This window comes from Equus quagga, chromosome 1, assembly GCF_021613505.1.
Source record: "Equus quagga isolate Etosha38 chromosome 1, UCLA_HA_Equagga_1.0, whole genome shotgun sequence".
Taxonomy (NCBI): domain Eukaryota; kingdom Metazoa; phylum Chordata; class Mammalia; order Perissodactyla; family Equidae; genus Equus; species Equus quagga.
The window spans coordinates 93,477,235-93,502,018 of record NC_060267.1 but is presented as its reverse complement, the minus strand read 5'-3'; the positions used below and the strand labels follow the sequence as shown (position 1 = coordinate 93,502,018).

The 24,784-nt window shown below is 57.6% G+C and overlaps 1 protein-coding gene across 1 annotated transcript in view; it reads left to right on the top strand.

Annotated features, from left to right (window-relative positions):
- The first annotated feature begins 7,500 nt into the window (after nt 1-7,500).
- Nucleotides 7,501-24,784, top strand: part of FAM163B (family with sequence similarity 163 member B) — a 32,384-nt gene continuing 15,100 nt past the window's right edge. The window contains exon 1 of the mRNA XM_046671153.1: nt 7,501-7,665. The gene's annotated coding sequence lies outside the window, so the exon portion shown is untranslated. The remainder of the gene's footprint in view (nt 7,666-24,784) is intronic.

Genomic DNA, 24,784 nt, shown 5'->3' with positions numbered 1-24,784 from the left:
ACAGGAGGGCAGGCTCCATGGCTGGCCCTTCCCCCATCACGTTTGCTGATGCTGCTGAGAGCAGATCGATAGTGTGGAGACCGGCCTGGGCTGGGAGCTGCACACTGATTGGCCCTGGTTTGGAGGCGCAGGGCCGCCCCATTTCTGCACCGCATGCTAACGAGCCTCCAGATGTTCTCCCCAGAGCCTTGGGCGCCACTGCTCCCCGCCCCCAGCCTCTGGAGCCAGAGCGTTGCCAAGGGGAAGACGGAGAATGCAAAGGCCTTTCCATAGCCCAGAGAAGGAGGGAGGGCCTGCGGGCGGGGCTGTGGAGGGGTGCACCCAAGGCTACAGGGTGGCCAGTGGGCAAGGCCATGGGCAGGGGGCCAAGGGGGAAATGCCAGCCCCCCTCCAGGCTCCATCAGAGGCAGAGAGGCCCTCTGGTCAAAGCCCCCCTATCCGCCCCCTCAGGATGCGTGAAGCCAGCAGGACTGGGCCTCCAGAGACCGGCACCCAGCCCCCAGGCCAGACCCCCGGGAGGAAGAGGTGGGAGTTGGTGCGAGCACAGCCCTTGCTGCCAGGACGGCCCCAGCCTTTTCTTCCAGCTGTGTTCACGGAGCATCAGTGCTGGGTTGGCCTAACCTGGGGGAGCCAAGGATCACCTCACCCTTACCCCACAAGGTCAGCAGAATTGTGTAGCTCAGAACTGCACATGGGGAAACTGAGGCTTGGAGAGGCTGAGCAAAGGGCCTGTGTTCACCCACATAGTAAGCAGGGCCAGGATAGAGCCCCGTTCTGTCCCCCTCCGAGCCCGTATCTGCCCACCATGCTTCCCAGGGCACTGGGGGCTTTGCGGTGTGGCCACCACCAGATCTATATCCCCAGGTCCAAATTCTGGACCAGTGCAGCCTGCAGGCCGGACTCTGTCATAGGCACAGAGGAGGCGACAGCAAATCCATTCGATGGTCAATTCTGAGAGGGCAGGCTGGGCATGTCCTGTTTACCCCTGTATCCCAGCACACATCACTGGGCCTGCACACAGTAGGTGTTCAATGAATAAGTCAGTCTGACTCAGCCTCTGTACTTATGCTCAAATAGAGTTAAACAATTGCAGAAAAGATGATGTTAGAATTTTGATCAAAGTGTTAAGTGAGCACAGAAAGGATGAGGACCTTGACCCTCCTGGTGTCTTGGAGGCTGCAACATTCGAACTGGGCCTTGTAGGGTGCATAGGAGTTCGTCAGATGGGGTTGGGTAGAAGGAACATCTCTGGGAGAGGGACCTGCAAAGGCAGTGAGATGTGAAAGTAAACCATACACTGGGGAGGGCCAGTCCTGGGGTGTGGCTGACCTAAGGCCTGGAGAGGGGCAGGGGTCCAGCCTGCATTGACAGCTGAGGTTGCCCTCCATCCAGGAGGTGAAGCGGGGCAGCCAGCAGGGTTCGTGCCAGGGAGGGGCTCTCTGGCGTCTGTGGCTGTGAGAGAGCTCAGGACACGTGTGGGATGGACTAGGGAGAGAGCAGCTCCCCTTAGGGGTCTTGCAGGGGCTGAGCGTCCCCAGGACAGGGGGCTGAGACCGGCTCTGCCCTTCCTCTCTGGGGAACCCGGTGAGGGGATAGGGGGTCTGGGCCAGGAGTCACCCCTGAGCTCATTGACCCTATACCCTGCCAGTCACGTGCCCCTTGCTGCCGCATTTCCTCATCACCCAACAGGAAGAATCACGATCCCAGCGTCTCAGAGTGGGCATCTGGGGCAGAGGGAAGCTCTGCCACCCCCAGGCCTGGGTGCTGAAAATCTAGGACCAGCGCAGAGCCTCAAGCAAATGCTTTCTCATGTGGAAGGTCTTTCCTTCATTCAACCAACAGCTGCTGTGGCTGGCAGGGGGAGGTGGTGAACGAGAGAGACAAAGCTCTGCCCTTGTGGATCTCCCATCCCAGTGCAGGGGGCAGAGGGCAAACGAGTCAACAGTGAGATGGTGCCGGGGAAGCAGGGCCATGAAGAAAATGCACAGGTGCTGGACAGAGAGGGACCGGGCGGGGAGGCTGAGGATGAAATTTGTCCTCCAGGCTTCTTTGGGGGACTACAAGGGGGTCATGCATCGCTCCCCACTTTGCCATGCGGAGACTGACTCCGGGCAGTGGGAATATTCGCTGGAGCCCAGACCATAGCTGCTACTCTTTGGGCCGACCCAGGCCACCCGGAGGAGGGGTTCAGGCAGCGGCAAGGCCAGGGCAGGAGGGAGACTCAGCACCCACGCCTCACCCCTGCACCCCCCACCCCGGAACACTGGCCTCGGCCTTGGTCTGCCGTGCTCATCTCTGCTTGCCAGCTGTTCCACCCCTTTCTCTCCTCCCACGCCCTCCCTCCTGCTCATCCCCGATCCAAATCTGCCATCGTCAGCCAGGGCACCGGGGGCTGGTGGCAGTGATGGATTCTGACAGGAGAGCAAGGCCGAGTCCATGTGTTCAGTCTTTGTGCCCAGAGAAGGTCGTAAGCTGTAGGGCCTTGGGCGGCAGAAGGGCACACGACATCTTCTCAAAGACTGTCCCGAGGGGAGGAAGAGCTCTCTCTCTGCTGCAGTGAAAGGGCTCCAGCCTCACACGACATCTTGTTGTTGGGTCATGATGTTTGCAAGTGTCAGTCACAGCGGGTATTCCATCTTCATCGTCTTATTGAGATGAGCAGTAGACAGCATCCTGCGCCAGTCCGTGCTAATAGAAGCAGACGGGTTATGGGAGATCGTTTTAATTTTAGCTTTGCGTAGTCCAAACAGGCACTGCTTTACTTTTATCTCCTATTTTTTAGCAGGCCAGACGGAGGGGAGCAGAGGCCGTGCTCAGTGCGGACTCCGGAGTGAGACGGGTCCTGGCCACGGCGCAGCGTCGGCAGGCCATTCCCCTTCCGCACATCTCAGGTTCTCTACTGTAAAATGGGTAAAATAGAAGAATCGTTCTTGTCCCACAGGGCTGTCAGGAGAGCTAAAAGATAAACCCTCCATAAATCGTGGTGACCACAGGACAGAGCTGGGTCTGGCTCCACCTGACTCGGGGGACCCTGTCTCGTCAACCACCGGCAACCTCTCCCGCCTCTGAGCTCCCAGATTACAGGGCCTTTCACCTTTGTCTCTGCAACCACAGTGGGTGGCACGTGAATGAGTGAATGAATGAATGAATGATTGAACGAATGCACTACCTGGATTCGCTCCAGCTGGGGGAAGCGGTTTGCCTGGAAAAGTAAAGATCAGATCATGAGAGCTCCAGTTGATGCCTCTCCAAAGGAGCAAACCCCTGAAATGGAGGAAACCACGCGTCACCCTCCCCCACCTTGTCAGGACTTGTCAGGATGAACTGTGATCCACGTAAGGAGCCCCGAGGGACCCTTGACTGATTCCGAGCACCTCACTCAGCACCGTCTCCTCCTCATCCATCATCCTTGAAGATTCTTAAAGAATGCACATATCAAGCTTGCTGTCACAACGTTTTAAAATGTTGCAGTAATTAAAAACCATCAGTAATTTCTGTTCAAACAGACGAGACTGTCTTTCCAAACCAGGGCAACGGGAACACCCACATGCCACGTGTGTGCCCGAACCCTCACATGCACACCCACACGCCCGCCCACTCTCGTCCCCCGGCACGCCTGGCTGTCTAACCCCGTTGTTCTCCCTCTCTCTTGCACACTTTGATGCCTCGTTATTCTCCTGGTCACGTCCAAAAGATGCCCAATCGCAGGCCCTTGATCTAGGACATGAGCACACTCTGCCTAGCCAATGTCACGCAGTAATCGCCGTGTCGGGGCTTTGCCCATCTCTCAAGATTGAAAAAAATTCATCCATTCTCGAAATGGGCTTGACCTGGACAGACGATTTGGAATTGAGTAGACACAGGTTCATGGACATAAAAGGACCCACCACGGGGCCCCTTCAATCAGCGGCAACACCCCTCAGCAGTCCAGACTGGGAAAAGAAAATTCAGTGACCAAACAGAGGTTAATTTAGCAGTCGCCCCCAGGCACGGGCAGTTTCCATAAGTACACACTGGTGGAAACAGCAGCCCCTTCAGGCCTTTGGCCCAGTGCCTGTTGGGGAGAGGAGAACTTAGAAGACTCAACATGGGGCTCCTTTCGGCGCCCTGAGACCCACCGGGCAGCTGAACTAGAGGCCGGGGAATCGGGGTGCCCACTCTGAGTGGCCATCAGTAGCTCCTTCTGAATTCTCATGGACATCCCAGGCTGGAAGGGTCCCCTGGGGCCAGCTCAGCCAGCTCGTCTCTGACATGAGTGGCTGGCCAGCCACTACTTGGACTCGTCTGAGGATGGTGAACTCACCCCCTCCTGAAGGTTCCCAGAAAGAGAAGTGGAAAGGCTGTCTGCTGTTACTCTCCAGATCCTGGCAGAAACTTTACTCTTCAAGTCCTTGGCTCATCCTTCTCCCAGCAGATGAGGCTCGGTCCCAAGAGCTTAATTCACTGCATCTGAATTTATGTGTGGCTGTGGTTAGAAGGTTGCGATCCCCTCATCACTACTATTGTTCTTCCCTCTAGGTCAGGTCGTCGAGCACGTGCATTTGCAGAGCCCTAGGGAGAAAAGATGCTGGTCGAGCCCCGGCCCCTCTCCTAGGGACTGCCCACATCTGCCCCCAAGACACATATGGACGTGAAGATACAGCACCGGGCCCATCTTACAAAAGCCCCATCAGCGCTCAGTGGAAAACGAACCCCTATCAACTGCCACGGGTGTTCCGGCATGTTGGGGTTTTTCAACCAACTTGGCCATCTGTTAGATTTGAGTTATGTCCATGAGGCTCCATATTGTGGAAAGATGCTGGTGATGGGGACATCGTAGCCACCGTAGCCTGAAGTTGCCACGCAACTGAAAGCATATTGTACTGGAAGGAACAGCAGTAGGGTGGCGTGAAGCGGTTCCTCCCGCCCCCGAGCCTGTTTTGCCAACCTGAGAGAACTGTGTGTGGCTCTAGCCCTTTTTTGCATGCATCAGGAGAACGTGCTATTTAAGGAAACCTGGTGGTGAATTGTTTCTATAAAGTCAGACCAGTGACTCCTCATTTTCCCCCCTATCTTTTTACTTTTGGAAATGGGTTTTGCTTAAAATCAGGTCACGTTTTGGTCACACAAAGAACGAGTCTGGTGGTGACCATCGGGGCATCGTTATTCAAATGAAATCTGTTCAGTGCAGCCACCACTTTGCTGGCTGTGTGACTGTGGGTAAGCACTTCACCCCTCTGTTACCATCCGTAAAGTGAGGCTAAGAGATGCACCCACCCTACATTGTGGGGAATATTCAGTCCTGGTTTAAATAAAATGGGCTCGGGCTACATCATCACAAGCACCAAGGGCCCAGCTCTCTGCACAGCACGGGAAAGAAACCAGCGCTTCACAAGGTCAGGAGCTCTGGAGCCTGAGCTGACTCCGGAGGTCTGCAGCTGCCTGGACCCACAGGGACGACATCCTGCAGAGTGTGAATGAAAAGTAGAGGGGAGAAGTGGAGGGCCACGGAGCTGGACGGTGAAGAGAGCGTTTGGCAGTGATGCTCCTCTTAAAATTCTTGGCACACATTTGCAAGGATCCAAGCAATCTTGAAATAAAAAAAACCTAGTTGCTCAGTTGTCATAATGGGGATTTTGACTGAAAATGTTGATTTAAAGGATTTTTGTCCCAACTCCTAGGGCGTGGATTGGCTGGCTGGTTTGTGTCTCTCTCCTGGCTTTCCCTCTCTCTCTCTCTCTCTCTGTCTCCTTATATGGAATTCCTATTAATGTTTCCATCGTTTTTCCCAGGTTGGGGAGAAAGTGGAAAATCTGGAAGGAGGGTATTGGGAGCACGTGTTGGGGAGTCAGTCCAACTCAACTCCAGTCTGCCGCTCTGAGGTCTAAACTCTTCGCCTGCGAACTTGGGGTGACAACAGTGTCTGCCTCAGGGGCTGTGGAGAGAACCAAGACAATGCCGCCAAGGTGTTTAGCCTTGCGTCTAGAGACTATTAAGCACATAACGAGTGATGTTTATCATGCCTGGTGGAAGCAGGGACTGCCTACAGTTAATTAATGAATCAAGCACAGCCGCCGGTCCCTTAGGAAATGAGGCAGGTGACGTTTAATTATCCTGCTTGGAAGGGACAGAGGTCCTCGGCAGGCACCGGCTCTTCCCATTAGTTAAGAAGAACGAGCTACTTGTCTGGTTTGTTATAAGGAAACTCTCCACTGTCAAAATGGCTTGAATAGCTCTGGGCAACTGGGCAGTGAGCTTTGCTAGGAGACCCAGTGGGGGGTTGGAGGGGTGCAGGCTGGACGTTTGGATTCTGTCTGTTTGGTTTGTAGCACTCGCCCTCTTGGCTCTAAGCAAGTTCATACCCTTCTGTCCTCAGCTCGTCTGTAAGGTGAGATTGGACTCCGAGCAGGTCACTTTATCCCCCTCTGTCTGTCCTCAGTCTTCTCATCTCTAGAGTGGGGGTGAAGTAACAGGGTCTAGCTTCTCAAAGAGAACTTAAGTGTCAATAAAACAAACATTCACATAGCACTTTCAACGTGCCAGACACGGTTCTGACGTTTTACGTATTCTAACTCAAAGCCTTTTAATTCCAGACCTCTCTTGGTCCCAGGTCCCTGTGGCTGCAGCCTGCTCTCGAGTATCTGCAGTAACAGAGGTCACTCACGGCCCCTTAGAGCATCTCTTCAGGTGGAGGGACATTTTGACGGAGAGTTCTCCCTGGTATCCAGCCCAGATCTGCCTCGCTTTCACGCCTGGCCATTGGGCCTAACTGGGTGCTTTGGGGTCCCAAGGAAGAGGTGTGCTCCTTTCCACTATTGATGCCCCGAGAGATTCAAAGGCAGCTACTGAGCCCCAAACACCCCTAGCCCGGAGCAGAGCGAGCTCTGCCCCTCGTCTCACTGGCTCTGTGGTTGCTAACCAAGGGAATGGAAACAGATTGTGATAAAGGGGAGCATTTATTAAGCGCTCATGGTGTGCCAGGCCCCCAGCCCTCGTTGAATTCCATTCTCAGACCAACCTCACAGGCACTGCTGGGGCCCATTTTGAAGGTGAGGACCTGAGTCGCCCAGAGGAAGGGACTTGTCCCAAGCTCGCACTGTTGACCAGCAGCAGTAGCTTCGGTCTGACTCCAAATCCCAACGCTGTGGAAACGAGGAGCCCCAGGAAAGCAGGGAAAGAGCAACCGGAGCCCCGCAGGGCGCGGGGCAGGGGGTTGGGGGAGACGCCCCCCCGGCCGGGGAAGGAGGTCGCACAGCCTCGGCCGGAGCAGACGAGCCGTCAGCACCAGGGACAGCTCCCGGGCCGCTCCCCGCCGCCCCCGACGACGGCGCGCGCGCTCCCCGCCGGCTCGGGTGCGCGCCCTCCCCGCCAGCGCGCGCCCCGCGCCCGGGACTGGGCTGGAGCCGCGCGCGTGCCGCTCGCACGGAGCCAGCCTGGTCGTCCGGAGCCGTGGCCTCAGCGGGAGCTGGCAGGGGGCTCCCGCCTGGGCACGCAGTCGCCTCCCGCGGACCTCCGGGGCCTCTCCAGCGCCCGCCTCGCCCGCCCGGCCCCAGCAGCGCCGCAGCCGTGGCCTGGGCATGAGCGGCCGCTACTAGCTGCACCCTGCCCGGGACGGACGCCGGACCGCCCCGTCACGTGCGCCCAAGTCCTCGGCCGGCCGGGGCAGCGCCGTTCCCATGGTTCAAGGTAAGGGCCGAGCGGGCGCGCGGGTCACGAGGCTTGAGGGCAGAGGACGCAGGCGGGGAAGCCCCGGCTCTTTGCCCACCTAGTCTTGAGCGCCCGCTGCAGCCTGCCCCCGCCGCCTTGCGCCGGGTCCCTGCCCCACGCAGCTGCGGGGCCGGCGTCCCCCGTCCCGTCTCCGGCCGCCCTCAAAGAGCGCCTCTGTGGACGGAGACCGAAGTGGGCGGCGAGGGACGGAGGGAGAGGCCAGGGACCCACTGTGCCAAAGGAAGCCTCGTCTCTCTCCCAGCCCGGGCTTGAGGGAAATTGGGGAGGAAAGTTTCCCAGGGGAGGTGGCCCCCATTCTTTCTGCGGCCAGGAGCTGAGACTTTTCATTTACTGAGATTTGCCTTCTGTCAGACACTTTGCCCAGTGCTTGACCTTTGCATAATCATCCATTCCATGTGCCCAACACCCATGAGAAAGGGGGCATTGGCCCTATTGGACAGATGAGGAAACTGAGGCTCAGGGAATTTTGGTCACTTGTCCAAGCTCACATAGCCAATAAGTGGTAGAGCTGGCCTCAGCCATGCCAGCCTCTGTCACTGCCACCTGCCACCCACCCTTGTTTGAAATCTCGGCTTAAAAAAGGGGGGAGGGGGAGCACCAGACTGGCGTGTGGGTCTTCCAGCTGGGACTCTCCAAACATGAGAAATCCAGGAGAGACTTCCTGTCCACCTCCTGGCTCTGCCCTCTCGCCCCACTCAGTGTCCTGTGCTCCCAAGGTGGGGACTTCCTGGGCCCAATGGTCCTGCCAGTGTGTGTCTCCTGGCTGCTGCTCTGAGACAAGACTCTCGAGGTGCAAGTTCACTGACCATTCTCGGGGATAAGGGGGTGTCCAGGAGCCTTTGCCCCAGCTTTCCCCCCTTGCAAGTTCCCCAGGAAGCTGGAGCTGAGGAGAGCCAGAGAGGCACCCTGCCAGCCTTCCCCAGTGTTCCTTTCTTCCCAGGCCGGGCCAGGCTCTTGGGGGTTCCAGGTACAGTGACAACTTCCCACCCCCAAAAGTTCGGGCTTGCTAGGGAAGCATGCGTGCATATTCCCACTCTCCCCCTCTTCCAGTGGCATTGAGGGTGGAGCCTGGGTGACCAGGGGCCTTCCTACCTACCTAGGTGGGTGCAAGCCCCTCCTGGACTGCGGGAGGGGTTGGCCTGAATCCTTTGTGCACTGACTACATGCTTTCTAAAGGGCTCCGGTGCTGGGAACTTGGGAAGCATCTGTCCCGCTCCTGAGGCTGGGGCTCGGGCCCTGTGGGGCTTTGTTTATTCCTTCTTTCCTTCACTTGGCAGTGGTTTGTTGAGCACCCGCACGATGGGATAAAAAAGACGGAGAGGGCGATCACTGTGCCCCGGATCCTGCTGACTTCTTGTCTCCCATCCACTGAGTTTTGGGTGGGGCTGACTGGTCCAGATTCACCTGGAAAGCTGGGAAGTGGCCTCTTGAAGGCCTCTTGAGGTTTTCCCAGCCTCAGTGCCCCGGGGGATGCATGGGGATGGGGTGGGGATTCTGGGGAGCATCGGCTGGCCTCCCCGGAGCACACTGACACCCTCTGCTCAGAGCAGAGGCCCATGGAGGTGCTGCAGCTTCTCCACTACAGAGCCCCTCCCAGCCTCTGAGGCTTCCAGCCCCTAGACACATCGTGAAACATGAACAAGGCCACTCAGGGGAAAGGTGGGCACAGCTGGAGGTGCCAAGACTTATCTGCCCAGTTCTGTCCACCTTTCTGGGTGACCTTGGACAAGTCACTCCCCCCTCTAGACTCAGTTTCGTCTGAGAAATGCTGGAGTGGATCCCATTATGCCCCCCATGAACCGTTGCAGCTCTGTTCATCTAAGCCGCAAGCCGAGTGGGCGAGGCTGGGAGGAGCCGAGGTATTGGGGAGTGTAGAGGGGTATTGGAACCTCAGGGCTGACCTGAGCTCATGACCCCAGTCCCGTCGACCCCACTCCCCACTCAAGTGATCACCCAGTTTTGCATGTTTGGGGGCCAGCTGTAAGTGGCTGACTCCTGGTGCTGGTTCTATGTGAGCCACACAGCCTTGCAGCCCAGGCTACATGATGCCAGGACTCACTCCCACGGAGAGGCCTCTGGGCTCCTGCCACGCGGGCCTGCGCTGCAGAGTGATGGCAGTGCGATCCCACTAGGAATTATTGCAGGCTCAGGAGGGGCGAGGAGTGGGCGGGGCTGCGGGAGAGATTACTTCGCAGTCAATTACCGGTGACTCCCGGCTCTCCAGGCAGGAGGCAAGGCAGAGGGCGGCGGGCCCTTGTCCCGTCCTCCGCACAGCTCCCGGCCCTGCCACTCTCTCCAAAGTAGCAAGTCCACGTCTGTGGGTCAGTAAAAGGCCATCTGTATGGCAGAGAGAGTGGATTTCAGGCTACCTTGGCCAAATCACTCAGCCTCCCCATGTGCGAAAGTGGAGATGCTTCTGCCTGCCCCACCAGCACACTGCGGGTGACCAGGAAACTGCCGGCCCGAGCTGAAAGGGGCCCAGAGTCTGTTCACCGGGTCAGCTCCCCCGGGCCCAGGTGGCCGGGGTGCTTCTCAGCCTGGCTCTGCTGCTCTTCTCGGCGCTGGTTTTCCCTGCATTGTCTCAGTCCCTTTGGATTTGCTCCAGGGGGGTTGATAAGCCCGGCATCTTAAGTGTTTGCCAGCTCCTCTCCTTCCTCTGTTGAGCAGAGAGACTCCTGGGTGCAGGGTGCGCTCATTTCTCCTTTCGAAGCTCTTTGTTCCTTTTGGAATTTGGTCCCCTCCCTGAGCAAGCTCAAGTTGGTGAACCTCCCCAGGCCTTGGCCCAGCCCCAAGGATGGAAGGCGTACAGGGAGAACCCTCCAGCTTGTCCTGGGGGGAGGATGGGCGAACCCCCGAACTCAGACTGAGGCTTGGGTTCCAAGCCTGGCTTTGTTGCTTCCTGGCTGTGGGACCCTGGGCCTTAGGCTCCTGGGCTGTGAAAGGGGGATGTGGCCCCTGCTTCCCTGGGGACCTTGGAGGATCAACCCAACAGTCCTGGTGAGAGCCCCGAGGCTTTGGAAGTGGGGAGTGGGTGGGGGTCAGATCAGGCCAGGCTCGGAAGCCCTGCTCCGTGGTGGGCTTTCTCCCGAGGTTCACAGGAACCACAGATAGCGTGACCCCGGGAGGGACACGCCAGGTCTGGTCCTTAGAGGATGCTCTCGGCTGCAGCGTGGAGGGGCCCTTGGAGAGGGCGAGGCTGGAGGCTCGGGCGGAGGCGGCTGCATCCAGCCGGGAGGGAAACGATGGAGGCCCGGACCGGGAGAGGAAGCAGACAGGAGCAATGCAACAGCCGAGGCAGGGGTGTTGGGATGTGCGTGCTGGGGTGATGGGAGATGGCCAGGACTGAACAAATAGCGCTCCTATGACACTCCTCCACGTCGGGCCCAGGCAGACGCCAACCCCACCCGGAGACCCGGGCAGGGCTGGGTGTGCAGGATGGGCCAAGTGTAAGCAGTGAGGATGCAGCCCGCGGGTCTGGAGAAGGGCTTTCTGTTCCAGGAGCAACACGGCCTGGCTTGATGTTATTCCCTGTCCTGTGGACATGCTCCCAGCCACCTTGGGGTGGGGGGGCTTCCATGGGCGTGGCCCCAGCCGGGCTGAGCCAGTCACCTGTACCCCTGTGCTCAGCTTCCCCAGGTGGCAGAGATGGGGGAAAGTTGGGCCAGTTGGGAGGCCCAGGTAGAGGCAGGACAAGGGCCTGAACAATGGTCCCAGAACAAGTGAGGCTCCCAGAGCTGTGGCCTCATCCACCGCATTCCCTGGCTGCTGAGGACAGGTTGGCAGTGTGGCCAAGTGGATAAGAGCATAGCCTTGGAGGCTGACCAGAGCTGTGTTTGTGTCCAAGCTGTGTGTCCCTAGTGAAGTTACTTAGCCTCTCTGGGCCATGGGTTCTTCATTCATAAAATGGCAGTAATAATATCTACCTTGTAGGATGTGCCAGCTTATGTCTCAGTCAGCAGAGCGGGGAAGGGAGTCCATGCACAGCTGAGCCCTGGCACAAACCTCCCTTCCAGGCCAGGTCCATCCTGGAGCAGTCCCCACTGGTGCTCACTTCCTGGCTCAGCCACATGGTGGCCTCCGGGCAGACTGGCGTTGGGGCTGCCCCTGACGAGCAGGGAAAAGCCACATTGTGGGACCCTACTGGCTCCTGACTACCACGTGCATCTTGCTTCTTCCCAACCAGGTCCTCGGTTTCTGCACGTGGTGGCCGTGGCAGCGGTGGCCCTCGGGGCACTCCCAGGCTGGCCCTGATGGCTGCTGGGCCTGCGGTCAGGCCCTGGGTCCCTGGAGAATAGTCATGTCTCTTTTATTATTATTATTTGCTCTATTTCGTTGCACACAGCGTGTAAGCAAAACCCAGGACAGGTATGCTCCAGGTGTGGTCCGCAGACCCAGCATCCCTGGGAACTTGCTGGAAATGCAGATTCTCGGGCCCCTCCAGGCCTTCTGCCTTAACAGGCTCCCCAGGCAGTTCTCATGCTCAGTGGAGTCTGAGACACAGCATCCTGGAAAACACCCCTACCCCACACAGAGCAACGGGTCCCCCTGCGCCAGGCCGTCGTTGGTGACTGTCTCCTTCATGCTTCTCGTGTTTTTAATTAATATACATTAAGTTTAATATATATTAAAGGGTTTTCTAAGTAACATAAATGCATGCTTGTTGTTAGAGAAAACCAACCAAAAAAAAATCCAGCTTTGTTTGTTTGATTGTTTTGCACAAAGTCAAAGCCCCCATGCCCAGCGCTGTGCGTCGTTTGCGTGTCGCCGGGCATCGCCGAGGGCCTTCTCTGCCCGTGCTCCTCTTGTCCCTTTAGCAGCAGGTCTTAATCATCCTCCCACTTCGGCGCCCCGTCCTCTCCTTATTGACCTGGACCCATGTTGATAAACGGGTGAGCAGGCTGTCCGGGTTTCCGTGTTTGTTGTGTGGCTTTTATAGATTCGTTCGGCGGTGTGATCGGCTCAGAGAAGGGTCTCGTGGCGGTGCGGGGGGCACACCCAGGTGCACAGAATGAGATGGCAGAGTGAGGGTAGTTCTCCACGGGGTGTAACGTGGGTGCGAGGCGGCAGGTGTCCCAGATTCAGAGGAAGGTGCCCCGTGGGCCGGAGCAGTCAGGGAAGGCTTCCTGGAGGTGGAACTTGAAGGATGAGTGGAGAGTGGAGAGGAGCAGGTGTGGTGGAGAGATGGGGCGTTTCTGCTGGGACGCAGGGCACCTGTCTGTTGACTTTGGCTGATATCAGTGGCCCAGTGAAGACAGCTGACTTTCCCCACCTATCTGCTCCCTTGAGGGTGGGGAGAGAACCCTCTGGGTGGCTTCCCGCTGTTCTCGTTGGCTTTGAGCCTCTAATCTGTGCTGCGGTTGAGGTCGGTTTTCCTGTGCATCACTGCACCCTCATCCTCTGGTCTCTCTGCCAGGCTTAAAACGGCTCGCTCCCCACCCCCTGGTGCTGCAGGGTTTTTCTGCCAACGAGTGAGGGACCCACTGCAGAGCCCCCGCCCCATCCCGTGGCCCGGCCTCGACTCCCCAGCGAGCCGCACAGTCTGCGGTTTGTACCGGTGCATCCCAGTAGCATCAGCTCAGAGTGTTTTGCCGAGAGTGACAGGAGGCAGGGAAGGCTGGGCTGCCGTGGCGCAGGGAGGGAGTCTGCCCCAGCAGCTGCAGGAGGGGGCGGCCCGGGACGCAGCAGGAGTTCACCCGGAGCCCAGGTCCAGGCCCTCACCTCGCAGTGTTGGGAATGTCGTGTTTACACTGCGTTTTCCAAATTCTTCCACTTGGCGATGGCAAATCCACTCCCACTTGATACATTTGGGAATTTTCCTGAGGCAAATAAAGATGCTCGTTTTCCTGGTTCAGAGGTGAACGCCCAGTCCACACACCCGTCCTCCGAGGGGGGACCTCCCGAGTCAGCCCTGAGCCCGGCAGCCCTGGCTGGCTTAGGGAAGGACCCACAGCAAGAGCAGAAGCCACGTGTCCTTATCTGCCGGGGTCTCCCCTTAAAACATTGCAAAGCCAGCATCTCCTTTGAGAGGGCTCATCCTGGGATACAATGATCCAATCCTGGTTCGAAGGAAGACAGTGAAAAAAGTCTAATATTTCACCAGAAAAAGCAGCAGTCTCCTGGTAACATTGTCGACTTGCTGTCTCCTGGTATTTACGGGCGTGTAGAGTGTGTTTGCTTAAAACACTCATTATACAGAAGGCTCCTGGCTCGGTACGAACCCATTTACAAAATTAAAAACACAGTCAACTTTAATTTTACCTCCATGGAACTTCCCACACGAGAGATCCCTCAATTTACTAAACAGATTTCTATTTTTTAAAAAAAACATTTTGTTTTACAACACAGTGTCTTGCATAATTTCTTCTGTGGTCAATTTTGTCATCACTGGCCGTGTCTTGTTTTTCGCCGTCTGCCGTTTACTCCCGGGGAACATCCTCGCCGGGGAACCTGAGACCTGAAGGCGAGGAGAGGCTCGGCCCAAACCCCGACGCAGGTCCTCCGGCTGGTGAGCTTAGGCGCATCGCTCAACCTCTCTGTGCCCTAGTTTCCTGGTGCGTACAAACCGGATCAGTTGTACGGCTCCTGCAGGGTGGTGGTGAGAATCCCTCATCACCCATGTAAGACCCCAGACCCCCAGTATGAGCACGTCAGAGGGAACCTGGTGCTAGGTTACGGGGTCTCTGGGTGTGGTGGGCGGCAGGGCCTGTGGAAGAGCCCCTGTGGTGGAACTCAGCTTCCCTATCGTCACACGCAGCTCAGGGGCCATACCCTGCTTAAACCTGTCCCAGCTGAGGACAGCACCCAGACCCCTGGTGCAGTGCAGGGGGCCCTGCATGGAACAGACCCTGCCAACCTCCCCCGGCCTCATCACTTGCCTCTCTCGCCCACCGTGCTCCCATTGACCTACTTCCCATTCTGGAAGGCTCCAAGACCCTTCCTCCCTGGGGGTCCTCCCACCTACCCACCTCTCTACCTGAAAGGTCTCTCCTGGCTCGTGCTGGGTCTTGACTTCCAGGTCAGCCCTTCAGGGCCGTGTCCCTGACTCCATGCCACCTCCCCAGAGATCAGCCCCGTGACACGCTCTCGGGCCTCTGTTAACACCAGGCTCTGTGGCTCCTCCCACAGGTCTGCATCCACAGCCTGGGACCAGGAACCCCCGGCACAGGGCCCAGCACACGGGGACGGGCTCTTGCTAGGTCTTTGTCGGATGGCTGCATGTTTCTGTGCCGTTCTGAGGGCCAACGTCGTCTGCCAGGATGTGCAGTGGCCCTGCCCAGCCTCTCCCTGGACTGAGACACCCCACGTTTAGAGGCACAAATGGCATCTATTTTCCCATCAAGGTCTCCCCTCCAAACATTGAAAACCTGTTCAGGGAAGAAGGGGCCCAGAGTGTTCCAGAAAAGGGAAGTCAGCCAGCGTGGCGGGAGCAGGGCCATCGGTGAGGCCTCGAGGGTCAGCAGGGCCTGTTGCGCAGCGCCCGGCATTTTCGGGTGGTGGGAATTTCACGGTCAGAGGGCAGCTCCAGGGCTGGCGGGTGTCGCTCGGCCCAGCCTCAGCTCTCGGCGAGGCCTCGGGGTCAGTGCTGCTCTTCTTCAGTGACCGCCACGGCTGGTGTATAAAAAGTCATTTAATCTGCACACGGGCCCTTTCAACAACACGCCTACACTCACTTAAAAATGGCTGAGCCTAATTTTTTTAAAAAAGGAAAACTGATGTAAAACAAATGGCTTCAGGCAGGGTCTTTGCTGAAGCCTGGGCCACCTAAGACTGCTCAGGGCGGCTCGGTGGCCTGCGGAAGTTTCTAATGGAGCCGCTGGGTCAGCTGCAGTGGCAGAGCCTTGCCAAGAGCATGGAGGTGAGGAAGAGGGCCCCGGGGGGTTTGCAGCACCCCCCTCCCTGCCCATTCCCAGGGAGGCCCGTGGGCGGTCGAGCCCCACGAACTGTGTCAGTTGAATGAATAAATGAGTGAGTGTGGGAAGTGTGAGGGTGGGACCAGGGGTTGACAGCTGCCCTCTGAGGCCTCTGCCCCCAGGACGTCATGTGCAACAGGCAGGTGGGTCCCTCCTCAGGGGTCCTCATAGCTCGTACTTGGGAGAGAACTTGGGGTGACTCCAGGAAGGAGAGAAAGCCTAGAACTTGGCCAGGAGCCAGAGGTGGTACTGCCCTCCTCGCTTCCTTGGGGGCAGTTGGAGATCCTGCTGCTGTGGTTGATTGTCCTGGATGAGTTATGGCTTCAAGAGGAAAAATCTTCCCTTCTGTTCACTGAGCAGGTGACTAGACTGGGTAGCATCCAAAGTCCCTTCCAACTCTAAGAGAAAAATGTTCAGGGACCCTCAGATCTGAGCATCCGTGGTTCCAATGTCTTGATTTTCTAAGATGAAGACGTGTGGCTCTAAGATTCTGGGAGTCCACGATTCCCAGCCTTGGACTGACCTCTCCCCAGCAAGCTCCATGAGTTCTCTGCTGTGCATCTAGCCTGTACTCTCTGGTCGCTCCCCCACTGTAGACCCTGCTGAGAGCTCCAGGCAGAAGCTGGGCCTGCTGTAGATGAGCTGCGCTACTCTCAGAACAAGGCCCCGATGCAGGGGTCCAGGGGGTTTCCCATGGTTCCAGGTCCCCAGGGCACCTGAAGAGAAAGGGGAGTGCCTAGATGGAGCCATGTGGCCCACATCCCCCCCCAGCTGCTGGGTGGTCCAGCCAGTCTCTTTGGAACAATCAGGTTGCTTGACTCACCTTTGTTTTTGCTCATCATCTGCTTCTTGTTCACTATCAGCACCACACACACACACACACACATGCACATGTGTATACACCTGCATACACGTGCGTACACACACACACATCTCTTGGGGCAAAGTGGTGGCGCTGCCTGAATGCGGCGGGGCAGGGCTAGCCCTGGTCCCCTCCATCTGCTCTGGGCTGTCTCCAGCTGGGGTGGGAATTTTAGGGCATCTCAATATGTGCTGGGCAGCCTGGAGTGGTGACATAGAAAGGAGTCATGGAGGTTGGACAAGCTAACCAGCTTCCCCAGTTTTCACTTCCCCGAACCCCTGTTTCCTGGGCGACTCAACTCCTGGTCCTCAGAGCCCACCTGTGGATAAGGATAAGGCTCCTGTCTTCCTAACTTGGAGGGCTGCTCTCTCCATGGAGATGCTGTACCTGAAAACTCAGCTTAAACTGGAGAGAGCTGTAAAGACACAGGTGTTATTCCAGTTAGCCAGCGAAAGCAGTCGTGGGCGAGAGTGTGGAGAGGCAGCCCACGTTTCTCGCTCCCTCCCTCCCTCCTTCCCACCCTCCCTCCAGTCCAGCAGCCAGGCACCTGGTTCCTGGGCAGAAATTGTCCAAGCGCCCTGACCTGTGGGGTAAGGAGAGCCTCACCTCCTCACCTGGCACACGCAGTTTACAGCTGTAGCCATGGAAACTGCCTATACCTTGTGAACAACTAAAATATATATTTTTTTGATTTGTTGTTTTTTTAAAACATTGCATGGATTTCTCTTTTGTTTTCACACTCCTGTGGGGATAGGGGAGGTGAATACAAGGCACAAGGTTGTCAGGCAGAACACGCCTCTCACCCCACCCCCGGTTATCACTCTGCACGGCCTAGGGCCAAGAACTTAGGGTCCCCAGTGGGGAGAGCCCCTGAAGGGCCCCCGTTCCCTCGTCCTGGGCTTCCCCCAAGACGAGCCAGACTCCACCAAGCCCCGCATGAGCAGAGAACTTCCCCCCTGCCCCGCAACCCACTGCTCAGGTTGGGCCACTGGGGACCCAAACCCAGTGAGAAAATGAGAACCCTCCAGCAACAGATCACCCTGGCAAGGTGCTGAGCTGTGGGCCCTGCCCTCCAGGACTTGATAATCAAAAAGGAGAGGCAATGCTAATGCTGCTTTCTATTTCACCTTAATTTTGGAAAAATTTTTAGCTGGATAGAAAATTCTAGGTTGATTTTTTTTTCTTTCAGTGTTTTAAAGATGCTCCCTCACTGTCTCCCGGCGTCCACTGTGTCCGATGCAAAGTCGGCCATCATTCCTATCTTTGTTCCTCTCCTGTCACCGGCCTTTGTCTGTTTTTTTGATTTTCTCTTTATCACTGGTTTTAAGGAATGTTTCTTGGTGTTGTTTCCATCATGTTGCATTTGTGGTTTGTTGAGTGTTTAGATCTGTGGGTCTATAGTTTTGGGAAATTTCAGCCCGTATTTCTTCTAAGCATTTTCCTGCATCCCCATTCCTTTGGGGGGGTTCCCGTTACACATAAATTAGGCCACTTGTGGTGTCCCACCTCTCATGGAAGTTCTGTTTATTCCTTTGTGTTTTTCTTTTTTCTCTCTGTTTCATTTTGGATAGTTTCTGTTGCTGTCTTTTAAGTTCACTTATCTTTTCTTCTGCAGTGTCTAATTTGATGTTAATCTCATCCAGTGTATTTTTCATCTTAGACTTGGTAGCTTTTTTTAATCTCTAGAAATAGGGTTTTGTTCTTTTTAACGTATTCCGTGTTTTTCTACTTAATGTATCCAATTTTCCCTCTAGTGTTTTGAACACACAGGCAACAGTTACAGTAACTATTTAAGTGTCCTCATCTCCTGATTCTATCATCTGTGCCATTTCTGGGTTAGTTTCAATGGGTCAGTTTTGCTCTTCATTTTGGGTTGTATTTTTCTGTGTCTTTGCATGCCAGGTAATTTTTTTGCTGGATGCCAGACATGGTGAGCTTGACCTTGTTGGATGTAGACCCGTACGTATTGAGGAGGTCCGTTCTGGGATGCAGTCATAATGGAAACAGTTTGGTCCTTTCAGCTGTGGCTTTGATGCTTTGCTACGCAAGACCAGGGCGGCAGCTAGCCAGAGCCCTTCTGAGTGCTCTCCCTGTGCTCCGCGAGTTACAAAGTTCTCCTCTCTGGTAGGTGGGAGCAGGAACTGTTCCTGGACCTATGTGAGCTTCAAGTCATGTTCCCTAGAATCCTTTCAGGTGGTTCTTTCTCAGACCTCAGGTAAACTCAATGCACATCCAATGCAAGAATGATTGATCCCGAAAGTGTTTCAGGGAGGAAGGGGCACCAGGCTGCAGCAGGTGGGGGAACGAGGACCAGGGCTCCATGAGGACTGGATCAGATGTAGACAGACAGGAGGAGCTGACCTCCCCCATGCCATCTCCTCCTCCTGCTCTTACGCTCCAGCTCCTGGAGCCCACCTTGCTCTGCCTGCCTCTGGGCCTTTGCATGTGCTGTTTCCTCAATGAGTTTCCCTTTCCCATTGTCCTCCACTTGTCTATCATGTCTCAGTGTCCAGGTCACTCTCTCAGGGCTGCCTGTCCTGGCTGCCCTCCACCCCATGAGCACCCTGCATGCTCCCTCCTTACACCCCATCTGTGTCCCCCTACAAGACTGAAAACTCCACAAAGGCGGGGACACAGCAGGAGCTGAATGAATATTTGCTGTTGAATTGTGGGTGAATTTTAAATGCCCCAGTGCATAGTGTAGCTGCTGAGTGCTATTAAACCATGGAAGAGGGAGCCATGTCCAGGGACTGGGGGTTAAAGATGGCTTGCTCCAGGAGCATGCTGACTGATGGCCGGGGGTTTCAATAAGCAGAGCTGGAAGGGAGTTCAAGGTCCATGGAAGGGCACCAGCAAAGACCCAGAGACAAGACAATGCAGAGTGCATGATTGGGAGGCCTGGGGAGCAAAGCTCTTAGCCAGACCCGTTTGAGGAGCATTGCAGGGATAGCAAGCGAAAGGCTGGAAAAGTAAATCAGGGACAAGCTCTGAGGGCCAGGAACACCAGATGTCCAGGGCCTGGACCAGGAGAGTCACACTCAGAGCTGCATCCCGGCGGGACACTTGGATGGACAGCGGGGGTGCCCCACGAAGGAGAATATGGTTCTGAATGTGCTGACGTGAAGAGGAAAATAAACCACAGCACAGTCCACATGGAATCATCTCATTGTCTTAAAAATTAGTCAAAATAATACCTGTTAGCATACTCATAGAGATACCCCAGCCCTCCAGACACCCCCCAATCCTGTAAGGTCCACCCACCACTCATCTGAGAGGCGCTTGCAGAGCGCCCTTGGCTGGGGGCCGGGGGCTGGCGTGGCCGAGACAGGCCAGGCCCCAGAGCTCACAGCCTGAGAGAAGGGAAGTCACGGACTTCCGAAAGGAAATACAAAGGAGAGGAGGTCAGTGAGGGCTCCGTTGAGGGCACCGGCATCTCCAGGCCAGGGGCCGCGTTTAAGTCTCTGGGCCAAGGATGTGCATCCGACCTGCTCAACAGTCCTGCTCCCTGAGGGCCAGGAGGAGGCAGGGACCCTGTCCCCATTTATCACTGTGTCCCCAACACAGCACAGTGCTTGGCACACTGCCAGCATTCAATAGCTGTTTATAGACAGGAGGAAGAAGGGAGGGGGAAGGGAGGAGGGGGAGAGAAGAAGGAAGAGGACAGGGAGGAGGGGGCAGGGAGGGGAGCTGGAGGCTAGCATTAACATCCTGGTGTAAAGATGAGGGGAACAATGCCCCTGGTGCCCCTGACACTAAGGAGGAGAGCCTGGATTCACACCCAAGTCTTTCTGACTCCCAGGCGGACCAGGGCTGGGAGGGAGAGGAGGCACCGACAGGCACGGGCCCAGGCTGCCCGAAGGCGGAGGCATCGGAGCCAAGGGGAAGACTCCACGGGGGGCTGCGGTGGGGGTTCCGCGAGAGAACACACAGAACAAACCATGGCTACTCAGTGGCATTGTTGAGGGTGGCCTGGGCTAAGGGACGGCAAAGGGCGTGATTGACGCGGCCGATTCTGGGCCCCTCAGGAGACTAGTGGGCAGGATCGCTAGAGGCTGGCTGCAGAGGGGACATGGAGCTGATGGGGGTCTGCATGGACGCTGAGCAGGGCGACGCTGCGGTGGGGCTGGCTGCCCCCAGCCACACTCGGCAGGCTGCTTCCCCGCTGTTTTCTCAACTGCAAAATGGGGACAACTATCCTGGGCTCTGTGGACCGGTGAGGGCTATGCGGTGAAGGCTGTGTGGGCTCCCACACCTCCCGGGGGCCTGTGAGCACTCCCGAGACGGCTCTGCTCGGCCACCACCACTGCAGGGAGCTGCCACTGCTCTGAGTCCCTCTCTTGGTGGCCCCGGCCTGAGCTGCACAGTGGAGCCATCTGAAGAGCTTAAATGTCCTGGTTCCTGGGCCCACCCCTTAGAGTCTCTCACGAACTTGGCCTGGGGTGGGGCCCGGAGACGTTGCTGGGTGGTCCTGATGTGCAGCCTTGGGGGCAGCCTGTTGCTCACCTGGGGGGCTTGCTAAGACACAGATTGCTGGGCCCTCTGCCAGAGTTTCTGACTCAGTGGATCTGAGTGGGACCCAGGTTCTGCATGTCACCAAGTTCCCAGGTGACACTGAGGATGCTCTGAGTGAAGAGGTCACAGGCCAGGAGCAGGCTCAGGCAGGTGACTGGCAGCAAGGCTGCAAGGTGAGGAAGTGGAGGAAGTGGCAGAGGGTAGGCCTCCCTCGGGCGGGAGAGGCAGGTGTTCCTGCTCTAACCGGGGGGCCGGGCTCTGTGCCCTGAGTTCACTGCCCCCACCCCGGGCGTTAGGCCCTGCTGACTGCTCCCTGTCACTGAGGTCCTGCTTTCCCCAAAAGCCTGTGCTCACCCTCTGCCCTGAACTGCCCCGACCGTGCATGTCTGTTCCCCGGGCATGGGGCTGCCACCTGCATCTCCCCAGTCCTCTCCAGGCCCCAGAAGTGGGACTCAGCACTGAGACTGGCTGTCAGTGATCGAGTGGATACTGTCCAGAGAAGTCAGGCAGAACCCTGGGACTTGCCAGAGACAGCTGGCATTTCTGAAAAAGCCGCCTGACCTCTAGCCCAGCCCCAAGTGCTGCCTCTCACTGGCCGTGTGCCCTTGGGCAAGTGACATCATTTCCGTGAGCCTCAGTTTCCTCCTCTGTAAAATGGGGTTAATAATTCCAACTCCAAGGACGATGGTGATGGTAAAGGGGGTGACACCTGCATTCTTGCCACAGCACCGGAAGGCAGGCGTTGTCACCATCCTGATTTCACAGACAGGTAAACGAGTTGGCCAGTGACTCGATCCACAGGTGTTTTACAGGGTCTCCTGTTTGCCAGGGCCTGTGTTTCAAAGTGAGGCCGATGGTGCGGCCCTCATGGGGCTCCCAGTCTATCGGGACAGCTCGTGATGACACAGCAGGGTGGACAGGCCAGGTGCACAGAGGAGCAGGGAGGAGCAAGGACCTCCTGTGGAGGGCAGGGCGTGAGCACCATCGTAAAGGATCGGAAGGAGTTAGCCACTTGGAAGGAAGCGAACAGGGGCCCCAGGCCGAGAGACAGTGGAGCACGACAGCACTGAGGCCGGCACATGCCTCCGCAGCGCAGTCCCTGTCCTGAAGCAGAGGTGGGGGTCAGGGCTGGTCCGAGGAGTGTGGGCTGTTCATGGGCACTGGGAGCCCCTGCTAGGGCAGACTCAGCTGGGGGTCCACCATTTAGGACAGCAGCTCTCCAAGAGTGGTCCCTGGCCCCCCAGCCTCAGCATCCCCTGGAACCTGCGAGACATGCAGAGAACAAGCCAGGAATGGGCGGGCTGCAGTGCCGACACGTGTGGCACCGACTGTGATGGGGTCTCAGCTGCAGTTCCTGCCCCCCATCTGGATGGGCAGCATCCTGAGGATAGGCCTGGGCGTCTTGCAAACCTGAAGCGGGGCCTGGTATGTGCTAGGCACCCCATCCTACATGAATGCAAAGCCACTGTGGTGGGCTCTGGGTGGAGGGGGTTGGGGGGCAGGGGGCCAGTGCTGAGATACAGCAGACACCTGGAGCTGCTTGGGACCCTGCCCCAGCCTCACAGTGCTGGCCCCTTGTAGACATGGGAGGAAGCACATACATGGATGGCCGTCACAGCAGAGTCAGGAGACCCCATGGGGTCAGCAAGGTCAGCGGGGCCCAGGCAGGTGGGGGCATTTGAACAGGCCTTGGGGGGCAGACCGGGACACTCCGGGAACTGGGCCCCACCCTTTTCGGAGCCCTGCCTGCTACGAGCCCAGGCCGAGTCCTTCTGCTGCACGGCAGGAGGCAGAGCAAGGCTATTTCAGAGCTGGTGCTTCTCTCAGGGTCCTGGAGAAAGGTGACAGGGTTCTCTCTAGACCTGGCCCCACAGGTCCCGTCTTCTGAACATGGATGCTGCTCTGTCGGTCCCGTGGACAGAGGAATCCATGCGAGTTGGAGTCAGAGTTCCTGGGCTGTGCTGCTGGCGGGGACCCGTGTCTCCCTGAGCCTGCAGAGCCCTCTGCCCTCCCCCTGGTGTCCCCGGTGTGTCTGGGCGTGGGGTCGGACTTCCACTCCGTATTCCCCCTTCTCTCTCCCACTCCTCATCTCGGGGTGGGCTGGAGCGTCCCTAGTCCTGGTAGGAATCAGCAGAGCTCTGGCCATCAGGAAGGGAGCCACTGGGAGGACATCCCCAGACCACACGGACGGAGCTCTCCTCTAGAAGAGCAGGGGAGACCCGGGCCTGTCGCCCGAGAGGCCCCAGAGAGCTGCGGCCCCTCCACTGGGCTCCAGCTGGCACCACAAGGCATCGGCCCCCTGGACTGGGAGCGGGGGTGGGCCGGGCCCTGCCTCATTGGCTGTTATTTCCAGCACCAGGCAAATAATAGACAGTGTGTCAAAGGAGCGAGCAGGCGGACAGCCGGATCAGGCCACGGGCCGGGGTCAGGCTCGGCAGTGGGAGCGTGTGGGAAGCAGGTGTGCAAGTGGCAGTAGCTGATCCACCTGGACGCCCAAGTGGGACCACTCTGGAGATGGTCAAGGTGCAGAACGGGCTATGGAGCCTTCAGCGGACCCCACACATGACTGTCATCCCTCAGGCCAGGGCAGAGGACCCCACATATGACTGTCATCCCTCAGGCCAGGGCAGAGGACCCCACACATGACTGTCATCCCTCAGGCCAGGGCAGAGGCCCGCAATCTGTGGCACAGGACCTCCAGCAGGGAGGCCACCCGCCTTGGACCCACCTTCATGCTTCTCCCTGAAAGCCCTCTCTCTCCCACTCTGGGCAGCTGAGTGGCCGAGGGGTCCGGCGCTCAGCCCTGCACTGGCCAGCAGGCTTTGAGCCCCCTGGGGTGGGGCACGTCCTGCTGAGTCTCCGAGCCTCTCTCTGCTCCTCTCTGCCAGGCTGAGTCACCGGGCTTTCACTGAACTGGAGGCGTGGACCACGGTGACGGGCAGGGGCCTGGATGGGGTCCTGACTGTGCATCCTCCTCGCGGCCAGGCCTGGACGGCCTCAGCGTCCTGTCTTTGCGCCTGTGCGGACAGTGCCTGTGAGGGTTAAGTGAAATCAGAGGGCAGAGCCCTTAGTCCCGCACCGGGATGTGGTGTGTGTTTAATAAATGGAAGCTCGGCTGGCTCCAGCGAATCCTGGCCCGGCACTCCCTCCTGTGCGCAGGCCAAGCCCTGAACTGGGACCAGGAGCTGCGCTCAGTTCTTGGAAGAGGAAGTTGAAAAGAAAAAAGCAAAAAAGTTAAGTCAAGCAGCAGAAAGGGTTTTGCAAACCCGACTTCTGCACATTGTTATTTTTAAGGGAGAGAAAAAGCCAGCACGGTCTGCCCCTGAGCTGGGGCTCACCAGGGTCACAATCTCCACCACCCCCCCCCCCCCCTTCCCCCCCCCCACCCCCCCCCCCCCCCCCCGCCCCCACCTGCCCGGGAAACACCAGGAGCATGCAGGTGCCGGAGGTGGGGGCCACGGGGCCAGACCCCGTCTCTTCTGCTCCCACCTCAGGACCTTTTCTGTGTGGGCTTGCCAGTGGACCCCAACTCCATGCACATCCACCCACACTTTGGAGCCCCTGCTGTGTCCTTGTGCTGTACTGACCCCTGGTGGCGGGAGGACTCCAGAACATGGCAGAAGGTTCTTGCCCTCATGGGGCTTACAGTCTGATGGGGGCAAAGGGGGGAGTGCACCCCTGTCTCTCCCACCTGCAGGCAAGCTGGGAGGCTGGGAGAAAGAGGGAAAAGGCAAGATGCCGGCTTTGGGATGGCACACGCAAGTTCACTCCTGCTCCCCACCTCAACCCCAGG